At 38.3% G+C, this 17,725-nt stretch overlaps 2 non-coding genes across 2 annotated transcripts; both read left to right on the forward strand.

Annotated features, from left to right (window-relative positions):
- The first annotated feature begins 819 nt into the window (after positions 1 to 819).
- Positions 820 to 926, forward strand: LOC141681753 (small nucleolar RNA R71). The gene has a single exon (XR_012559176.1). It is a non-coding gene; the product is annotated as a small nucleolar RNA R71 (small nucleolar RNA).
- Positions 927 to 12,588: 11,662 nt separating this feature from the next.
- LOC141682275 (small nucleolar RNA R71) lies at positions 12,589 to 12,695 on the forward strand. Its single transcript, XR_012559677.1, has one exon. It is a non-coding gene; the product is annotated as a small nucleolar RNA R71 (small nucleolar RNA).
- Positions 12,696 to 17,725: the final 5,030 nt, after the last annotated feature.

Genomic DNA, 17,725 nt, shown 5'->3' on the forward strand with positions numbered 1-17,725 from the left:
ACAACTTCAGCTTCTCCATCTTTTACTTTTTCAGTATCAGCAACTTTTCCAGACCTTATGGTAACAGCTTTGACTTGCTCTTTAGCTTCCTTCCTGCTTGGCACTTCAATATCGCTGGGAAGTAAGCTAGGTTGACGATTGAGCAAGACATTGGCTATTTGACCGATTTGATTCTCCAAGGTCTTGATAGAAACAGCCTGACTTTTGCACAACAGCTTTAGCTCCTCGAAATCAGTGCTAGAAGGTGGAGCAGCACCTCCTTGTTGAGGATATGATTGCCTTTGAACATATTGCTGAGGTTGCTGGAATCCAGGTGGATTAAACTGTTTATATACAGCTTGCTGATATGGTTGCTGAACAGCATTCTGATTGTTGCTCTAGCTGAAATTGGGATGATTTCTGTTATTAGGATGATAAGTAGCTGGCACAAGCTGCTACGGTAGCTGATAATTGTTTACACACTGAACAAATTCATTATCAAGAGAACACTGATCCGTAACATAAGAGCCTGCACAAAGCTCACATACAATAGCTATTTGATTGACTCAATAGTTGGCTAAAGAATCGACCTTCATAGACAATACTTGGAGCTGCGCTGCGATAGCTGTAGCTGCATCAACTTCCAGAATACATGCTACCTTCCCAGGCATCATCCTTTGAGTTGGGTTTTGATACTCATTTGCAGCCATAGTTTCAATGAGATTATAGGCCTCAGTATAGCTTTTGGCCCACAAGGCGCCTCCAGAAGCTGCATCGAGCATGGGCCGAGATTGGGCCCCCAAACCATTGTAGAACCCAGTGATCACCATCCAGTCAGGCATACCATGATATGGACACTTTTTCAACATCTCCTTATAGCACTCCCATGCTTCGCACATAGTTTCTATTGGTTGCTGCGTAAACTGAGTAAGAGCACTCCTCATAGCTGCAGTCTTGGCCATTGGATAGAACTTCACCAAAAACTTTTGCGCAAGATCTTCCCAAGTAGTGATGGACCCAGCTGGTAAAGAATGTAACCAACCCTTAGCTTTATCCCTAAGAGAGAATGGGAAAAGCCTCAGCTTGATAGCCTCATCAGTGACACCATTATATTTGAAAGTACTGCAGATCTCGACAAAATTCCTGATATTCATGTTGGGATCTTCAGCCGCAGCACCTCCGAAAGAAACAGAATTCTGCACCATCTGAATAGTGTCCGACTTTATTTTGAAAGTATTGGCCTGAATAGCCGGATGAATGATGCTTGACTGAATGTCATCAATTTTAGGTCGAGAAAAGTCCATAAGAGCTGGATCTGCTGGAACTATATGATCACCCATGATTACCGATTCTTTCTTTTCACTCTCTTTATCTGAATCTTCAAAATCTAACTTCTCCGGAATGTCAAGAAGTGAATCTGTCTCCTCAGCCATATCTAGAGTCCTCTTGCGAGTGCAAGAACGTGTTTGCATAAACGCTCGCTAGAGTACCTAAAACACAACCGAAAACAGTAAGTAACAAGTCTTAATCAATGAGTCCTAATGACCATTGATGGCAAGTACATAAACTAAACAAATTAACACCAAGTCCCCGGCATCGGCGCCAAAAAATTGTTAGGCACAAAGTATGCGCTAATAATTCACGCAAGTATACGCGTTCACAAGTAATATAGAATGATTTCTAGTTCGTTTCCACAGAGACTCTGATTAATCATATTTAATTAACACTTACTTACCAATGTATGATTAATCTTCAATGTCAAGACAATAACACTTAAGGTTGATTAACTAATTATTAACTATGAGAATTAAACACTTAAATTGACACTTGAATTAACAATATTAAATACACATGAGATCATAACTTCATTACTACTTCATTCAATAGTCTTTGTTATTACCCTTAGCATGTAACAGTGATGATATTAATCGAACAACACGAAACTTATAAAAGTCAACTTTCATTGCACAAGTACCATTCTACCAAGCATCCAAAATTAAGATAGAAGTTGAATAGGAATAAATTATGTTGAGACCCTATATGTCTATAGAATTTGACAACATAACGATTTAAGCACAAGTTATTTATTATAATTACACAGGGCAAGTAAAACGGTTAGAGTTACCCACTAATCATGCATACAATACATGAACCTATGCTAGCATGACAAATTCTAAATCTCAAGATTCACTGTCACTTCACAAGAGATTAACAGGCTATCTTATATGTTCACGACACATAAGACGAATAAGCACAACCTATATTAGATATCATATAATCATCACATACCAAGGTATTAAACAATTAACTAAAGAAATCCATTATAAATCCGCTACAACCCCATGATCATGATTAGCCCATGATATAACTCATCGTCACCATGGGTTCATATGAAAACATGATAATAACACAATGATATAAACTAATAAAAATACTTAATAAAAACAGAGTACGTCACAAGAGTATTAAGGTTCAAAAAGTAAAGAAAACTAGCATCCATTGTTACAACAAATTAAAAGAATCACAAGATAACGTATGCTTCCTCTTCTTTATTGTTGCATGCTAAAACAGTCTTCTTAATCTTCTCTCCTTGTTACTTGCTCCTTGCTTGATACTTGTTGTTGTGAAAACGTCTCCCAAGATTACTTATATAAATGTCCACAAGAAACAGCGCCGTTAGAAGCCCAATAGAACTCGAATTATAAAAATCCAAAATCTGAAATTCCGACCCCAGGTGGCCGCCTCCAATCCCACGCGGGCGCCTGCTCTCCAGGCGGTCGCCTGCACACCTTCTGGAAAATTCCACTTCTTACTTCTGATTTTGCTGATTTCTTCGCACAACTCCCTGCAACTGGTTCCAAGTACTTCCCTAGGCTTATTATGATGAAATCTCTTTAATTACGCAAGTTATACCCTGAAATGCAAAAACACTAGAAAAATGCATCAAATACATAAAATAATTGATTTCAAGACACCAATTCAAGCCATTATAAGACATTCTAGGTGGTATAAAATGCCACTTATCAGTAGGACTTGCACAGATCTCTCAACAACTCCTCACATCAGATATGTCTAATCAAGACTATCAAGCAATAATGTTGTCTTATCAAACAGATATGGAGGACCAACATGCCAAAATAGTAGATGAAGCTGGTAGAGATGCAAACTGTGATGCCTGGTTGGATAAGGAGTTCAAGATAGAAATGGACACACTCCTAGCACAGTTTAGAGAAGAGTATCTCACCATTCTAGGAAGTAATTCCAGATGCCTATCTCCACAGGAAGTCTAAGATGCAGTAAATGAAGTGAATAAAGCTCAAATCAAGGCCTTTCACAATTTTGGGAAGGCCCTCACTGTCACATTAACTGGCCATCAAGAAAAAATCATGGGAATGGTGAGGAAAAAGATGGATGATATAATCCCCTCACAGGTAGAGATCAAGAAATAATTCAAAACCTTTTCAGAACAAATGTCAAGGTATGATCTAAGTGGGGTAGAAAAGAGTGTGAAACAGCTGAAAGAATCCTTTGTAACTCTAAACAAGGTAGTTCAAGTTCACATAACAAATTCTAATGATCCAAGGTAGAAGTTGGATCAAATGCATACTGCAAGATACACTCCTTCCCCTTTGGTCATGGATGGAATTAAGAAAGCTGTAAAGACACTTTAGGGGTCTCTACTTCCTCCATATCCCAACCTGCCTCTACATCAACAAATCTACAAATTCAAGCTCTCCAAGGTCAAGTCTCAACTCTGCAAACCTCTGTTAGGGCTAAACACGCATAAATAATTCATGCTAGTATAAGTGATAACGAGTAATATATCTAGTTCATTCCCACAGGGACTGGTTTAAGTTACCTTTGTGATTTATGCACTTATGCAACAATGATATGGCTATTATTCAATGCTAAGACGAATAACAATTGGGGTGTTGATTATAACTACAATTAACTATTGAACATTAAGCTAAGAGTTTAAAGAGATTTGAATAATATATGACACAAACACGGGATTCTAACTTCATTAAATACTTCATTCAATAGCCTTATTGATCTTAACCTTAGCATGTAATGGTGATGATACTAATCAAATAAGACGAAACTACTAAACGCCAACTTTCGTTGTACAAATAATATACTACAAGATATCCACAAAAGAGATAAAAGCTCAATATACACCAATTATATTGAGACCCTATATGTCTATATAATTTGACAAAATAATGACTTAATGCACAAGTTATCTATCATGATTACATAGGGCAAGTAAGATGGTTAAAATTACCTACGAATCATGCATAACAACAACACATGAACCTACATTAGCATGGCAAGTTCTAAATCCTTAAATTTACTGTCGCTTTATTAAAGATTAACAGACTATCTTATAAGTTCATGATGCTCATAAGATGAATAAGCATAAACAATACTAGGTTATCATATAATCACCACACTAAGGCATCGAAACAAATTAACTAAAAAAATCCACAAATAAATCCGCTAGAACCCCACGATAATGATTAGCCCATAATCGGACTCATCATTAATGTGGGTTCCGATGAAAGCACGGTATAATAAATGTAGTCTTTATACTGAATAAATAATAAACCAAGAACGAAACAAGAGTATAGGTTCACGAATAAGAAAACTAGCATCCAAGTTACAACTTAGAACAAAGAATCACAAGTATAAACTAGATCTTCTTCGTCTTCGTTGAATCGTGCTAAAACGGTCTTCTTACGCCTTCTCCTTGTGCTCTAGAAGTCCTCCAATCAAAAGCCCACAAGATTTAAATTTCCCGACCCGGCGCGACCGCACGCTTGACCAGCGCGGGTGTCTTTATACTTCGGGCGTGGCCGCGCGCTAGTACAGCACGGGCGCGCCGACCATCTGGAGAAAATTCCATTTTTCTTCTTTTCTTGCTGCAGTGAGTTGGTCTTCCCGAGCTTTATTCCCTGGACACCATCCTAACACCATATTAGCATTAAATCAATGCTAATTCGCCTGAATTCCGGATTAATGCCTGAAATGCAAAAAAACTAGAAAACAAATTAAAACACCAACCACTTGAGTACAAAAGCACCAATTCAAAGCTTAATGGAGCGTTATAAAGTGTCATAAATGCCACTTAACATCCCCCAAACTTGAATCAATGCTTGTCCTTAAGCATAAACAGACTCAAAGAACAAGAAATAAAATACATGAATGCAACGATCCCCATGGAATAACTAAACCAATCAACAAGCAACATCTCAACAAATGCAATTATTCATATAAAGATCAATCAAACCTTACAAATCAACTTACAAACCAGAGACGTGCATGTGTGCAAATGCTTACAGATATACTAACACAACTAGATTAATAATCATGACTAATTACTCATCAAAGAAATTGCAAGGTTATAAATAAAATAAAAGCTAGACTCAAAATAACTTATAACACTTCAATTCTTATATTGGAGTTTTATATGGATTCATGCTTTTATTCACAACAAAACAACATAAATATGCTTATTTGACCTTGCAATGAGTGAGGTCCACAAAAGACTTATACAATAGTACCCATGTAGCGAGCGTTAGGTTAGCGGATCCCAGACTATAAAAGCCATATGTCACTAGGCACAAAGTCCCCTAAGAACTCAATAACTCGAGTACTAAAGAGCCCACTCGTGATCAATTATACATAACACTTTTCTTTTCCTTTTTTTTCTTTTTTTTCTGTTTTTTTCTTTTTTTCACAAATTTCTGAACGAGTGCGTTTCGCTCTATCTCGTTCAACCCTAGACTACTCATATAAATATGAGCCGGCTACTAGCCATTTGACACCTAGCCACAACAACTAGCAATGAAATCCAATTTTCTCCAACTTTTAAAAATCCATGTTATTCAATCATTAAGAGAATATCCTAAATTTTAAATATAAATAAGCGATTCAACTTTGACAAATAAACAAACCATGACCATGATCTAGCACTCAAGCAAACTATAAGACTTAAGGAAATATAAGTGTCTCTATCATGCAAATCAATTCGATACGACTTAACATCACTAAATACGACATCATTACACTAACATCAATATCACAAGTCAATCAGAAAAATCATTTAAGGGATCATGTTATAATGCAAATGCATGAACTATATGAACAAACTATCATAAAAACTACAAAATAAAAAAACTACTACATGGAAAAATGCAACTATATGCACTAAACTATCATGAATATATAAACTATATGTGACTCACACTAAACATATTCCTTCAACTACTACCCCCAAACTTAAAATTTTCACTGTCCTCAGTGAAGGTAATAGTAAGGAATCAGGCATACCTACTCGGAATCAGGATCCTCTCCCTTAACGAGTGAAGTGTCAGGCGTGTCTAGAGGTGGATCACGGAGTCCTCACCAAATACAGGCCACTGGATGCTAACACATGTGGCTCTGAAGGCATTCCCCAATGCCTGGGTGAGATCACGTACAAACCGACTATGGATGTCATGCATCACATCCATCCTCCTCCCTAGACGCCTATACTACGCCATGCTCATACCAACTCCAACATCCGCTCCTACATCCTCCTGTTCCTATTGAGATAGACCAGCCTCTTCACCTAACTGAGATCTCCAAGTTGTCCTGCTCATCTGAGCTTCCCCAGCAGCTGGCCTCCCACCAGGAAGATGGTTAAAAGAATATCCAAGCCCTCTCAAATCAGGCTTGCCTCCATCCCACTCTTGAATCATCGCCAAAGTGGTACTATTAATCAGAGCACTCAGAATCTGAAGCTGCTCATGTGCTGTCCAATGAACACCAACTTCCAAGCACAACTTCGTCATAATGGACACATAGGGTACAGACCCCATAGTTCCCTCGCAGAAACCTCAGAATACCTTGGTGAATAACCATCCCAAAGTCCATATAATCACCCTACAGAATACCGCACAACAGGCGTGCACGATCCACAGTCACATCATGTACATGAGAAGATGGCATGATATTAGCACAGATAAACGCATTTAATATATGGGAAAACCTGTTCATGCTCGAAGTAGGGAACGTGGAATAATGAGTCGTGCCCCTCTTGAACTTTCAGTGAGTATCGGGAATACACAGAGTAGCAATAATCAAATCCAAATCAAAATCCTCTAGAGTCTTATCATTCCAAATGTCCTGACCGGGCCTCCTCGCGGGCTGATCAATCACCCTCCTTATCGCATCAGCACTGTACTCCACCGTCATCCCCCTAACCACAGTGAAACCATTCTTCTCCGCCTTCGCATTAGCATAAAACTCTCGAACAACACTCATGGGCACAACAGCAGGTGCCTCAGAAAAAGCAACCCAGCCCATCTCCAAGATAATCTCCAACAACCTACCATCCTTCCCCGATGGAAGAAAACTATGCTCCTTGGCTATAGGCTTTGAGAGAAGCCTCGTATACTCCGCTTCAGCCTCGGGAGTTGAAAATCTTGGCCTCACACCACCTGCACTCAAAGAATCAGTGGTGTTGCTGCTTACTTGAGTTCTTTGTCTCGTAGGTGCCATTGGGATTGAGTAAGAGAGAATAAGAGATAAGTGTTTGAGAGAGAGTTGTGTTTGAGAATTTGAGAAGTGGTGGAGAAGTTGTTTTATAAGTGTATGTATATATAGGAGGTGAGAAGAGAATTAGATATAGAATAGAAGTGGGAATTGATTATGGGAATAGTGGGAATAATGGATTTGATTTGGAGAGGGAAATTTGAGATGTGGAAGAGTAAAATTCGGGTAGGAATTGATTTTTAAAAGAAGTCCCCGATTTTCTCTTTATTCCCAGCTTTTTATTTTTTTCGAAACTCAGGGCTAGCACGTTTGCACGCTACCTCAGCGTGGGCGTGCCGTGCTTCTGTCTTTTCAGCACGGCCGCCCCGCTAGGCAGTGAGGGCGCGCTCTGTCTCTGGAGAAATGGCACGGCCGCCCCGCTTCCTCAGCGTGGGTGTGTCATGCCACTGTAGTTCACCCCAAAGTTTTTCATTTTTTTGATTTTTTTTGTGTTTTTCTGCATTCTTTCTTCTTCCTCTATCTACTAATGTTCAACAAACTTGGCTTGCCTCCCAAGAAGCGCTTGCATTACGTCGTTATCTTGACATAGAAACACGAGATCAAACGAACAACAAAACGACACTAACCACCTCGCGGTTTACCATGTCACCATAGTAATGCTTCAACCTCTGACCATTTACCTTGAATGCTTGGCCCAGATCATTCTCAAAAATCTCCACCGCTCCATGTGGAAACACAGTTTTGACAACAAACGGCCCTGACCACCTCGACTTCAAATTTCCAGGAAAAAGACAGATACGAGAGTTGAACAAAAGAACTTGTTGCCCTAGCACAAATGATTTGAGCACTAGATCCCTATCGTGCCACCTCTTGACTTTCCCCTTATACATTTTGTTGTTTTCATATGCTTGAAGTCGAAACTCGTCGAGTTCATTCAATTGAAGCATCCTCTTCTTTCCAGCTGCATCCAAATTAAGATTCAACTTTTTCCAAGCCCAATACGATTTATGCTCTAGTTCCACCGGTAAATGACATCCCTTACCATAAACCAATTGATACAGTGACATTCCTAGCGGAGTCTTGTATGCTGTTCGATACGCCCAAACAGCTTCATCAAGCTTCAAAGACCAATCTTTTCTCGATAGACACACAAATTTCTCTAAAATGCGCTTGATCTCTCTGTTAGATACCTCAACTTGACCATTCGTCTGAGGATGATAAGCCGTAACAATGCGATGATTCATATAATACCTTTGCATCATCGCAGTGAACTTGCAATTGCAAAAATGCGACCCCTCATCACTGATTATGACTCTTGGAGTTCCAAATCTTGTGAGTATCTGCTTATGAAGAAAATTAAGCACTACCTTCACATCGTTCATTGGCAACGCCATAACTTCAACCCATTTTGGGATATAATTAACCGCCAACAAGATATACTAATTGTTATAAGATGAGACAAATGGCCCCATGAAGTCAATTCCCCAAATATCGAAGACTTCAACCTCGAGAAGCACATTAAGAGGTCAGCCGAAAGAAACCTGCTTGAAGAATACGAGATGCTGTCTTTTCTCCACCATAATATCCTCCACAAGCCGTTGAGTGGAAATCTCGCAAGATCCCCCCCGTTTCGCTGTAAGGAATACATCTCCTGATAATTTGGTCAGCTCCTTATCAAAAAAGAAATGGCTCATCCCACATATACTACTTCACTTCATGCAGAAATTTCTTCATTTGAGCGGAAGTCAACTCTGGAGGCATAACGTTACTCACAAGGTAGTTCACAATATCGGCGAACCACAGTTCTTCTACTTGTGCTCCAAATAATTGCTCATTGGGAAAAGATTTGTTAGTCAAAGACTTATCTTGTGAAGTAGCAATTGGATCCTCTAAACGCGAGAGATGATTGGCGACTTGATTTTCAGCCCCTTTTCTATCCTTGATCTCTGATTCAAACTCCTGAAGTAAAAGAACCCATCGATTCAATCTAGGCTTCGAGTCCTTCTTCGAGATGAGATATCGAATGGCAGCGTGATCAGTGAAAACTGTCACCTTCGTCCCAAGTAGATAAGATTGAAATTTCTCAAAACCATAGACAATAGCCAAAAGTTCTTTCTCAGTAATGGTGTAATTTAGTTGAGCACTATTAAGATTCTTACTAGCATAATAGACTACATGAAATATGTTGTTCTTTCGTTGCCCAAGAACTGCTCCAACGGCATAGTCATTTACATCGCACATCATTTCAAACGGTTCAAACCAATCAAGTGCAATTATGACAGGTGCTGTAATCAAACTCTTCTTCGGTGTCTCTAAAGTAGCAAGGCACTCGTCATCAAACTTGAAAGGAAGATCTTTCTCTAGAAAATTACACAACGGCTTCGAAATCTTAGAGAAGTCCTTGATGAAACGCCTATAGAAACCCTTACTAGAAACCTTGTGACCAAGAATGATGCCTTGGCGCACCATAAAGCATTCATCATAAGAAGTTCCAAAGACCGAGAAATTGTCCATGAACACTTCTACATTATTTTCAATCATATCAGAGAAGATAGCCATCATGCATCTCTAAAAAGTTGTTGGCGTTCCACATAGCATAAAAGAAACTCTTCGGAAAGCAAAAGTACCAAAAGGACATGTGAAAGTAGTCTTCTCTTGATCTTCTGGAGCGAAATAGATCTGATTATATCCCGAATAGCCATCCAAAAGACAATAGTAATCATGCCCAGCCAATCTATCAAGCATCTTATTAATAAAAGGAAGAAGGAAATTATCCTTCCTTGTAACCTTGTTTAGCTTCCTATAATTCATGTAAACTCTCCACCCCGTGACTGTTCGTGTAGGAATAAGCTCATTCTTCTCATTTGCTACCACAGTGATACCACCTTTCTTCGGCACACACTGAACTGGGCTTCCCCATGATCTATTAGAAATATAATAGATAATCCCTGCATCTAGCCACTTGAGGATTTGCTTCTTCACAACCTCTTTCATGATCGGATTTAGCCTTCACTATTGCTCAACAGTAGGCTTGCTTCCTTCCTCTAGCAGAATTTTGTACATATAATAAGAAGGGCTGATTCCCTTGATATCTGTTATAGTCCAGCCAATTGCCGATTTGAATTCTCTAAGAATTCTCAAAAGCTTCTCCTCGCCGCTACCTGAAAGGTCAGATGTAATAATAACAGGCATAGTAGATGCATCACCTAAAAATGCATACCTCAAATATTCAGGTAAAGGTTTAAGCTCAAGAGTAGGAGCTTCCTCAATAGATAACTTGAGGCGCTTTGGAGAACTTTTCAGTTCCTCCAATCCAAGAGATTCAAAAGCCATATCCATATTTCGATTCCATGGAGAAGCATTCAAATATTGCAAGTGCTTATCAACTTCGTCATCTTCACTATCGGAATTCCCCAACATTCTAAGGCATCAGACCTTAGCAATCAATCAAGTTCAGAATTAACCACAGAATTGACCATCTCTATCTTAAAACACTCCTCATTTTCTTTCGGGAATTTCATGGCATTGAACACATTAAATGTTACATCCTGATCCATCACTCGCATGGTGAGCTCACCTTTCTGCACATCTATCAAGGTTCATCCAGTAGCCAAGAAAGGTCTTCCCAAGATTATGGGAATCTTCTTATCCTTCTCGAAATCAAGAATTACAAAATCAGCAGGGAAGATGAGTTTATCCACCTTGACAAAGAGATCCTCCACAATACTTCGTGGATATGTAATAGAACGACCGGCCAACTGCAAGGTCATATAAGTAGGCTTTGGATCAGGCAAGTCCAACTTTTTGAAGATTAACAAGGTTGATCCTAGCTCCCAAGTCACATAGACACTTATCAAATGACATATTTTCAATGGTGTAAGGAATAGTGAAGCTTCCAGGATCTTTAAGCTTCGCAGGAAATTTCTGTTGCAGCATAGCACTACATTCCTCCGTGAGAGCAACGGTCTTTAAGTCATCAAGCTTTACCTTTATAGAGGGAATACCTTTCATGAACTTCGCGTAACTAGGCATTTGTTCAAGAGTTTCAGAGAAAAGTATGTTGATGTGAAGTTTCTTGAACACCTCCAAAAACTTCACAAACTGCTTATCCAGCTTTTTCTTTTGTAGCCTCTTAGGATAGGGAGGTGGAGGATAGATTTGTTTCTCCCCTAAATTACCCTCAGGAGGAGTGTGCTCAATAGTAGTCTTCCTTGGTTCCACTTCTGCTTCCTTCTGCACTTCTTCTTCTTCAGCCTCAACTTCAGAATCTGGAGTCTTAGCTTTTTCAGGATTTGCAACCTTACCAGACCTCAATGTAATTGCCTTAACATGCTCCTTAGCTTCCTTCTTTTTTGGCACTTCAGTATCGCTCAGAAGCGTGCCAGGTTGACGATTCAGTAATGCATTAGAAATTTGCCCAACCTGATTCTCCAAGGTCTTGATAGAAACACTTTGGCTCTTGCATATGAGCCCCAACTCCTCCAATTCAGATTTTTCATTAGCTTGCGGTAACTGCTGAAGTTGAAGTGTTTTCCTAGGGGCATATTGCGGTTGTTGAAAACCAGGAGGGTTATACTGCTTCGCTGTGTATGGCTGATAAGATTGTTGCACCGCATTCTGATTGTTTCTCCAGCTGAAGTTAGGATGATTGCGGGTATTTGGATGATAAGTGGTTGGAGCTTGTTGTTGTGATCTCTGAAAATTGCTCACAAATTGAGTAATTCGCTAGAAATAGCACACTGCTCAGTTTCATGTGCCCCCGCACAAAGCTCACAAACTCTAGTGATTTGATTAGCTCCATAATTAGCCAAAGAGTCCACTTTCATCGTCAAAGCTTGATGTTGAGCAGCTATAGCAGTAACTGTATCCACTTCCAGAATTCTTGCTACTTTTCCTTGCAACATTATTTATGTAGGATTCTGGTATTCATTAGCTGCCATTAGCTCAATCAACTCATAAGCTTCATTATAGCTTTTAGCCCATAAGGCTCCACTAGATGCTGCATCGAACATAGGTCTAGATTATGCGCCTAAACCATTTTAGAAACAGTTTATAATCATCCAATCAGGCATGTCATGGTGTGGGCACTTTCTTAGCATCTCTTTGTATCGATCCCAAGCCTCACACAGAGATTCTCCAGTTTACTGCGTAAATTGAGTAAGAGCATTCCTGATTGCAGCAGTCTTCGCCATAGGAAAGAATTTAGTGAGAAACTTTTGAGAAAGATCCTCCCATTTGGTGATAGACCCTGGTGGTAGAGAATGCAACCAGAACTTTGCTTTATCCCTCAGAGAAAATGGGAAGAGTCACATCTTGATAGCATCTTCAGTCACATCTTGGAACTTGAAAGTATTGCAGATTTCGATGAAATTCCTGATGTGCATGTTGGGGTCTTTTGTAGGAGAACCCCCAAACTAAACTGAGTTCTGTATCATCTAAATCGTGCTCAACTTTGTCTTAAAAGTGTTAGCCCTGATGGCTGGTCTGATGATGCTTGACTGAATATCATTGATCTTAGGCTGAGAATAGTCCATCAAAGCCTTAGCAATATCTGTTTGATCTCCCATCTCTATTAAAGCTGGTTCTTAGACTTTCTCTTCTTCTTCTACTTTCTCTTCATCCTTAAAAATTTCCCTTCGCTCCACTATAACTTCTTCCTCGGCTTTATCCAGATTTCTCTTACGAGCCCACGAACGCATATGCATACACACTCGCTAGAGTAGCTGAAACATGACAAGAAAAAGAGTAGGTAAGTAACAATGTCCGAGTCAATGAACTTTAATGATCACTGATGACAAACACATAAACTAAAAGTTAACCCCAAGTCCCCGGCAGCGGCGCCAGAAACTTGTTAAGGCTAAACACGCGCTAATAATTCATGCAAGTATATGCAATCACAGTTAATATAGAATTATTTCTAGTTCATTACCATACATACTGGTTTAGGTTAACTTTGTGTTTATGCACTTATGCAACAATAATATGGCTATTATTCAATGCTAAGACGAATAACAATTTGGGTGTTGATTATAACTACGATTAACTATTGAGAATTAAGCTAAGAGGTTAAAGCGATTTGAATAATATATGACACAAACATGGGATTCTAACTTCATTAAATACTTCATTCAATAGCCTTATTGATCTTAACCTTAGCATGCAATGGTGATGATACTAATCAGATAAGACGAAACTGTTAAACGCCAACTTTCGTTCAACGAATAACATACTACTAGACATCCACAAAAGAGATAGAAGCTGAATAGACACCAATAATATTGAGACCCTATATGTCTATAGAATTTGACAACATAATGGCTTAATGCACAAGTTATTTATCATGATTACATAGGGCAAGTAAGATGGTTAAAATTACCTACGAATCAGGCATAACAACAACACATGAACCTATGCTAGCATGACAAGTTCTAAATCCTTAAATTCACTGTTTGCTTCATTAAAAATTAACACGCTATCTTATAAGTTCACGACGCTCATAAGACGAATAAGCACAACCAATACTAGGTAATCATACAATCACCACACACTAAGGCATCGAAACAAATTAACTAAAGAAATCCATAAATAAATCCGCTAGAACCCCACGATAATGATTAGCCCATAATCAGACTCATCATCAATGTGGGTTCCGATGAAAGCATTGTATAATAAACGTAGTCTTTATACTGAATAAATAATAAACCAAGTACGAAATAAGAGTATAGGTTCACGAATAAGAAAACTAGCATCCAAGTTACAACTTAGAACAAAGAATCACAAGTATAAACTAGATCTTCTTCGTCTTTGTTTAATCGTGCTAAAATGGTCATCTTACACCTTCTCCTTGTGCTCTAGTACGTCTCCTTATGAAAAAAGACCTTTATTTATGTATATATAGCAACCCATGCAGAATAAAAGTCCTCCAATCAAAATCCCACAAGAATCAGGATTTAAATTTCCCGACCCAGCATGGCCGCGCGCTTGATCAGCGCGGGCGCGCTGTCTCTGTACTTCGGGCGCGGGCGCGCACTATGACAGCGCGGGCGCGCCGACCTTTTGAAGAAAATTATATTTTTCTTCTTTTCTTGCTGCAATGAGTTGGTCTTCCCGAACTTTATTCCTTGGACACCATCCTAACACCATATTAGCATTAAATCAATGTTAATTCACCTGAATTCCGGATTAATTCCTGAAATGCAAAAACACTAGAAAACACATTAAAACGGCAACCACTTGAGTACAAAAGCACCAATTCAAAACTTAATGGAGCGTTATAAAGTGTCATAAAAGCCACTTGTTAGATATATTTGAGATGTCATGTCTAATATGATTTGTGTTTAATTTTCAGAACTTAACAACAGGACATATCAGGACTTACTGAAATTAGGACTTACTGGAAGTCAGAGCGTAATATCAGAACTTAAGGTCATATCAGAACTTAAGTGCGGGAAGACTTTCAGTTAAGGAATGAAGCTGATTTACAGGAGAAGATCGAGACTAAAACAATAGAAGATATGCATGGAAAGAGTTAGAGGACTAGAAGACTTGTAGAAGATATATGATTGATATATTTTAGGAGACAGAATTATATTCCATATCAATTAGAAGTTATCTTATAACTATGTACTATATAAAAATATCTTAGGGTTTATACTTTATGTGTTATCATTATCGAGAAGATTATACATTGTAACCTAGCAGCTCTTAGTGATATTTGTTCATCACTGAGAGAGAACAACAGTTCATATTGTAACAAAGTTTATTGAATATACTTGATCTTTATTACATACTTGTGTTAAATCAATTTGATTGTAAAAACACTGTATTCAACCCCCTTCTACACTGCTGTGTGACCTAACAATTGGTATCAGAGCTTTTCAGTTAACACACATACACTAAAGATCCAAACACTCATGCCTGAAGAAACACAAACCCCAACTAAGCCCACCAAAACTCAAGAAACTCAAAGCACCCAAACCCACAGTCGATATAAGACTATTAGGGTTCCCATAATGAGACCTTCTGAGTATCCCATATGGAAAGTGAAGATGGATTTGTTTCTGGAAGCTACAGATCCAGAATACCTTGATAGGATTAATGAAGGACCATATAAGCCTACCAAGCTCTCTGTTGCAGTTGCTGATCAACCAGCAAAGTCCATACCAAAGGGGAAAGGTGATTACAAAGTTGAAGACATCTCATCTATTGCCAAGGATGCAAGGGTAATGTATTTGATGCATAGTGCCATTGATAATGTCATGTCAAAGAAGGTAATTAATTACAAGACTGTAAAGGAGATATGGGATGCTTTGGAGACAAGATGCCAGGGAACTGATGCAATCAAAAAGAACAGGAGGACTATACTTACTCAAGAGTATGAGCACTTTGACTCAAAAGCTGATGAGTCATTAACTGACTTATATGACAAGTTTGTCAAACTCTTGAATGATCTGTCACTGGTGGACAAGGAATATAATCTTGAAGATTCAAATCTAAAATTTCTTTTAGCTCTTCCTGAAAATTCGGATTTGAAGTCTACTACCATAAGAGACAACTATGACCTTACTGAAACTACTTTTGATGAAATTTATGGTATACTCAAGACTCATGAACTTGAGATGGATCAAAGGAGCAAGAGGCATGGAAGAAAGTCTATGACAGTTGCTCTTAAAGCTGAGGAGGAATCTCCTAAATTGGTTACCTCAGAAAGGGGCAAAGGAAAGGCTCTCATCATAAAGTCTGATTCAGAGTCATCAAATTCTGATGATGATTCAGAAACTGAAAGTTTATCTGAAGTTGATGTTGATGCAGAGATGTTGCAACTGTGTGCTCTTATGGTGAAGGGTATCGCAAAGATAGCCTACAGGAAATTCAGAAAGGGCAAGAAGTTTTCCAGGAAAGGTGGAAATCTGATAAGAAAGTATTTAAAAAGTCTAAAGGCAGAGGAGGAAAGTCTGATAGAGGAGATAACTCAAATGTCAAATGCTACAATTGTGGTGAAAGAGGCAATATATCTCCTGACTGCAAGAAAGGAAAAAGTGACAAAGGCATGGCAGTTGTCACAAGGAAGAAAAGTTGGACAGACACTTCAGATTCTGAACATGAGGTGAACTATGCCTTGATGGCAAATGCTGATAGCAGTACTGAAACTGCTGAATTGAAGGTACCTCAAACAACTTATGCTTTTCATACTGATCATATTACTGAGTTGAGATTATATCTTAAAACCATATTCATTAGTTATAGAGATCAGACTTTAACATATGAAAGATTAACATCAGAAAATCTTGCTTTTAAAAATAGGAATGACTATTTAGAAAAGGAGTTAGTTTTCCTTCATCAAACTAAGAAATAAAAAGATGATGTTTTCTATGTTAGAGATGAAGTGTTAAAATTGAATGAATCTCTAAAAGCTGACTTAGAAAAGGAAAAAGAGATTATCAGAACTTGGACTAACTCTGGCAGAACAACTCAGATTTTACTAAGTAGTGGAAACTGGAAAGAGGGCTTAGGTTATGGAGATGATAAAAGTGAGAAAGGAATTGTGAAAATTGAGCCAATTGGTGTTAAATAGACTGCTAAGCCAAAGGTAAATCCTGTTAAGTTTGTAGCAAAAACTGTAAAGTCTGATTCTGAAAAGATGAAAGAATCTAGGACATAAGTCAAAGAAAAGTCAACTTCTGACAAATTAAAACAGGATAAACCAGCTGAAGTAAACATAGGCTTAATGACAAAGAAGCAGCTTAAGCATAAGCTAACAGAGATTAAAAATGTCAACAAGGTAAAGGAAGCTAGGAAAAATAGGAATAGAAAGGAAGGTGTGAATAGAAGCAATAATTATATGCCTGTTCCTAATGCTCCTATAAAGAAATGTTATAACTGTGGAAACTCTAACCATCTTGCTTCTTTTTGCAGGAAAAATAAAGATATAAACTATTTACCTCCTAGATCAGGAATTAAGAGTCGGTCTGTTAGGTTTAAACCACAAAATCCTTGTTTTCATTATGGTAGTTTATGGCATTCCATTTATACTTGTAAGGAATATCATAGTTTGTAGTATGATTATTATCAAATAAAACCTTCTTTAAAGAAAGTTAGTATTATTCCTTCTAGTGTAAAGTCTGATGCAAAGTCTAATATAAATTCTAATAAACAGCATGTTAGCATAAACTCTGAAATTAAATCCCCTGCAAATGCTAACAAACTT

The sequence above is a fragment of the Apium graveolens genome, chromosome 8 (assembly GCF_009905375.1).
Source record: "Apium graveolens cultivar Ventura chromosome 8, ASM990537v1, whole genome shotgun sequence".
In the NCBI taxonomy this organism is placed as follows: Eukaryota; Viridiplantae; Streptophyta; class Magnoliopsida; order Apiales; family Apiaceae; genus Apium; species Apium graveolens.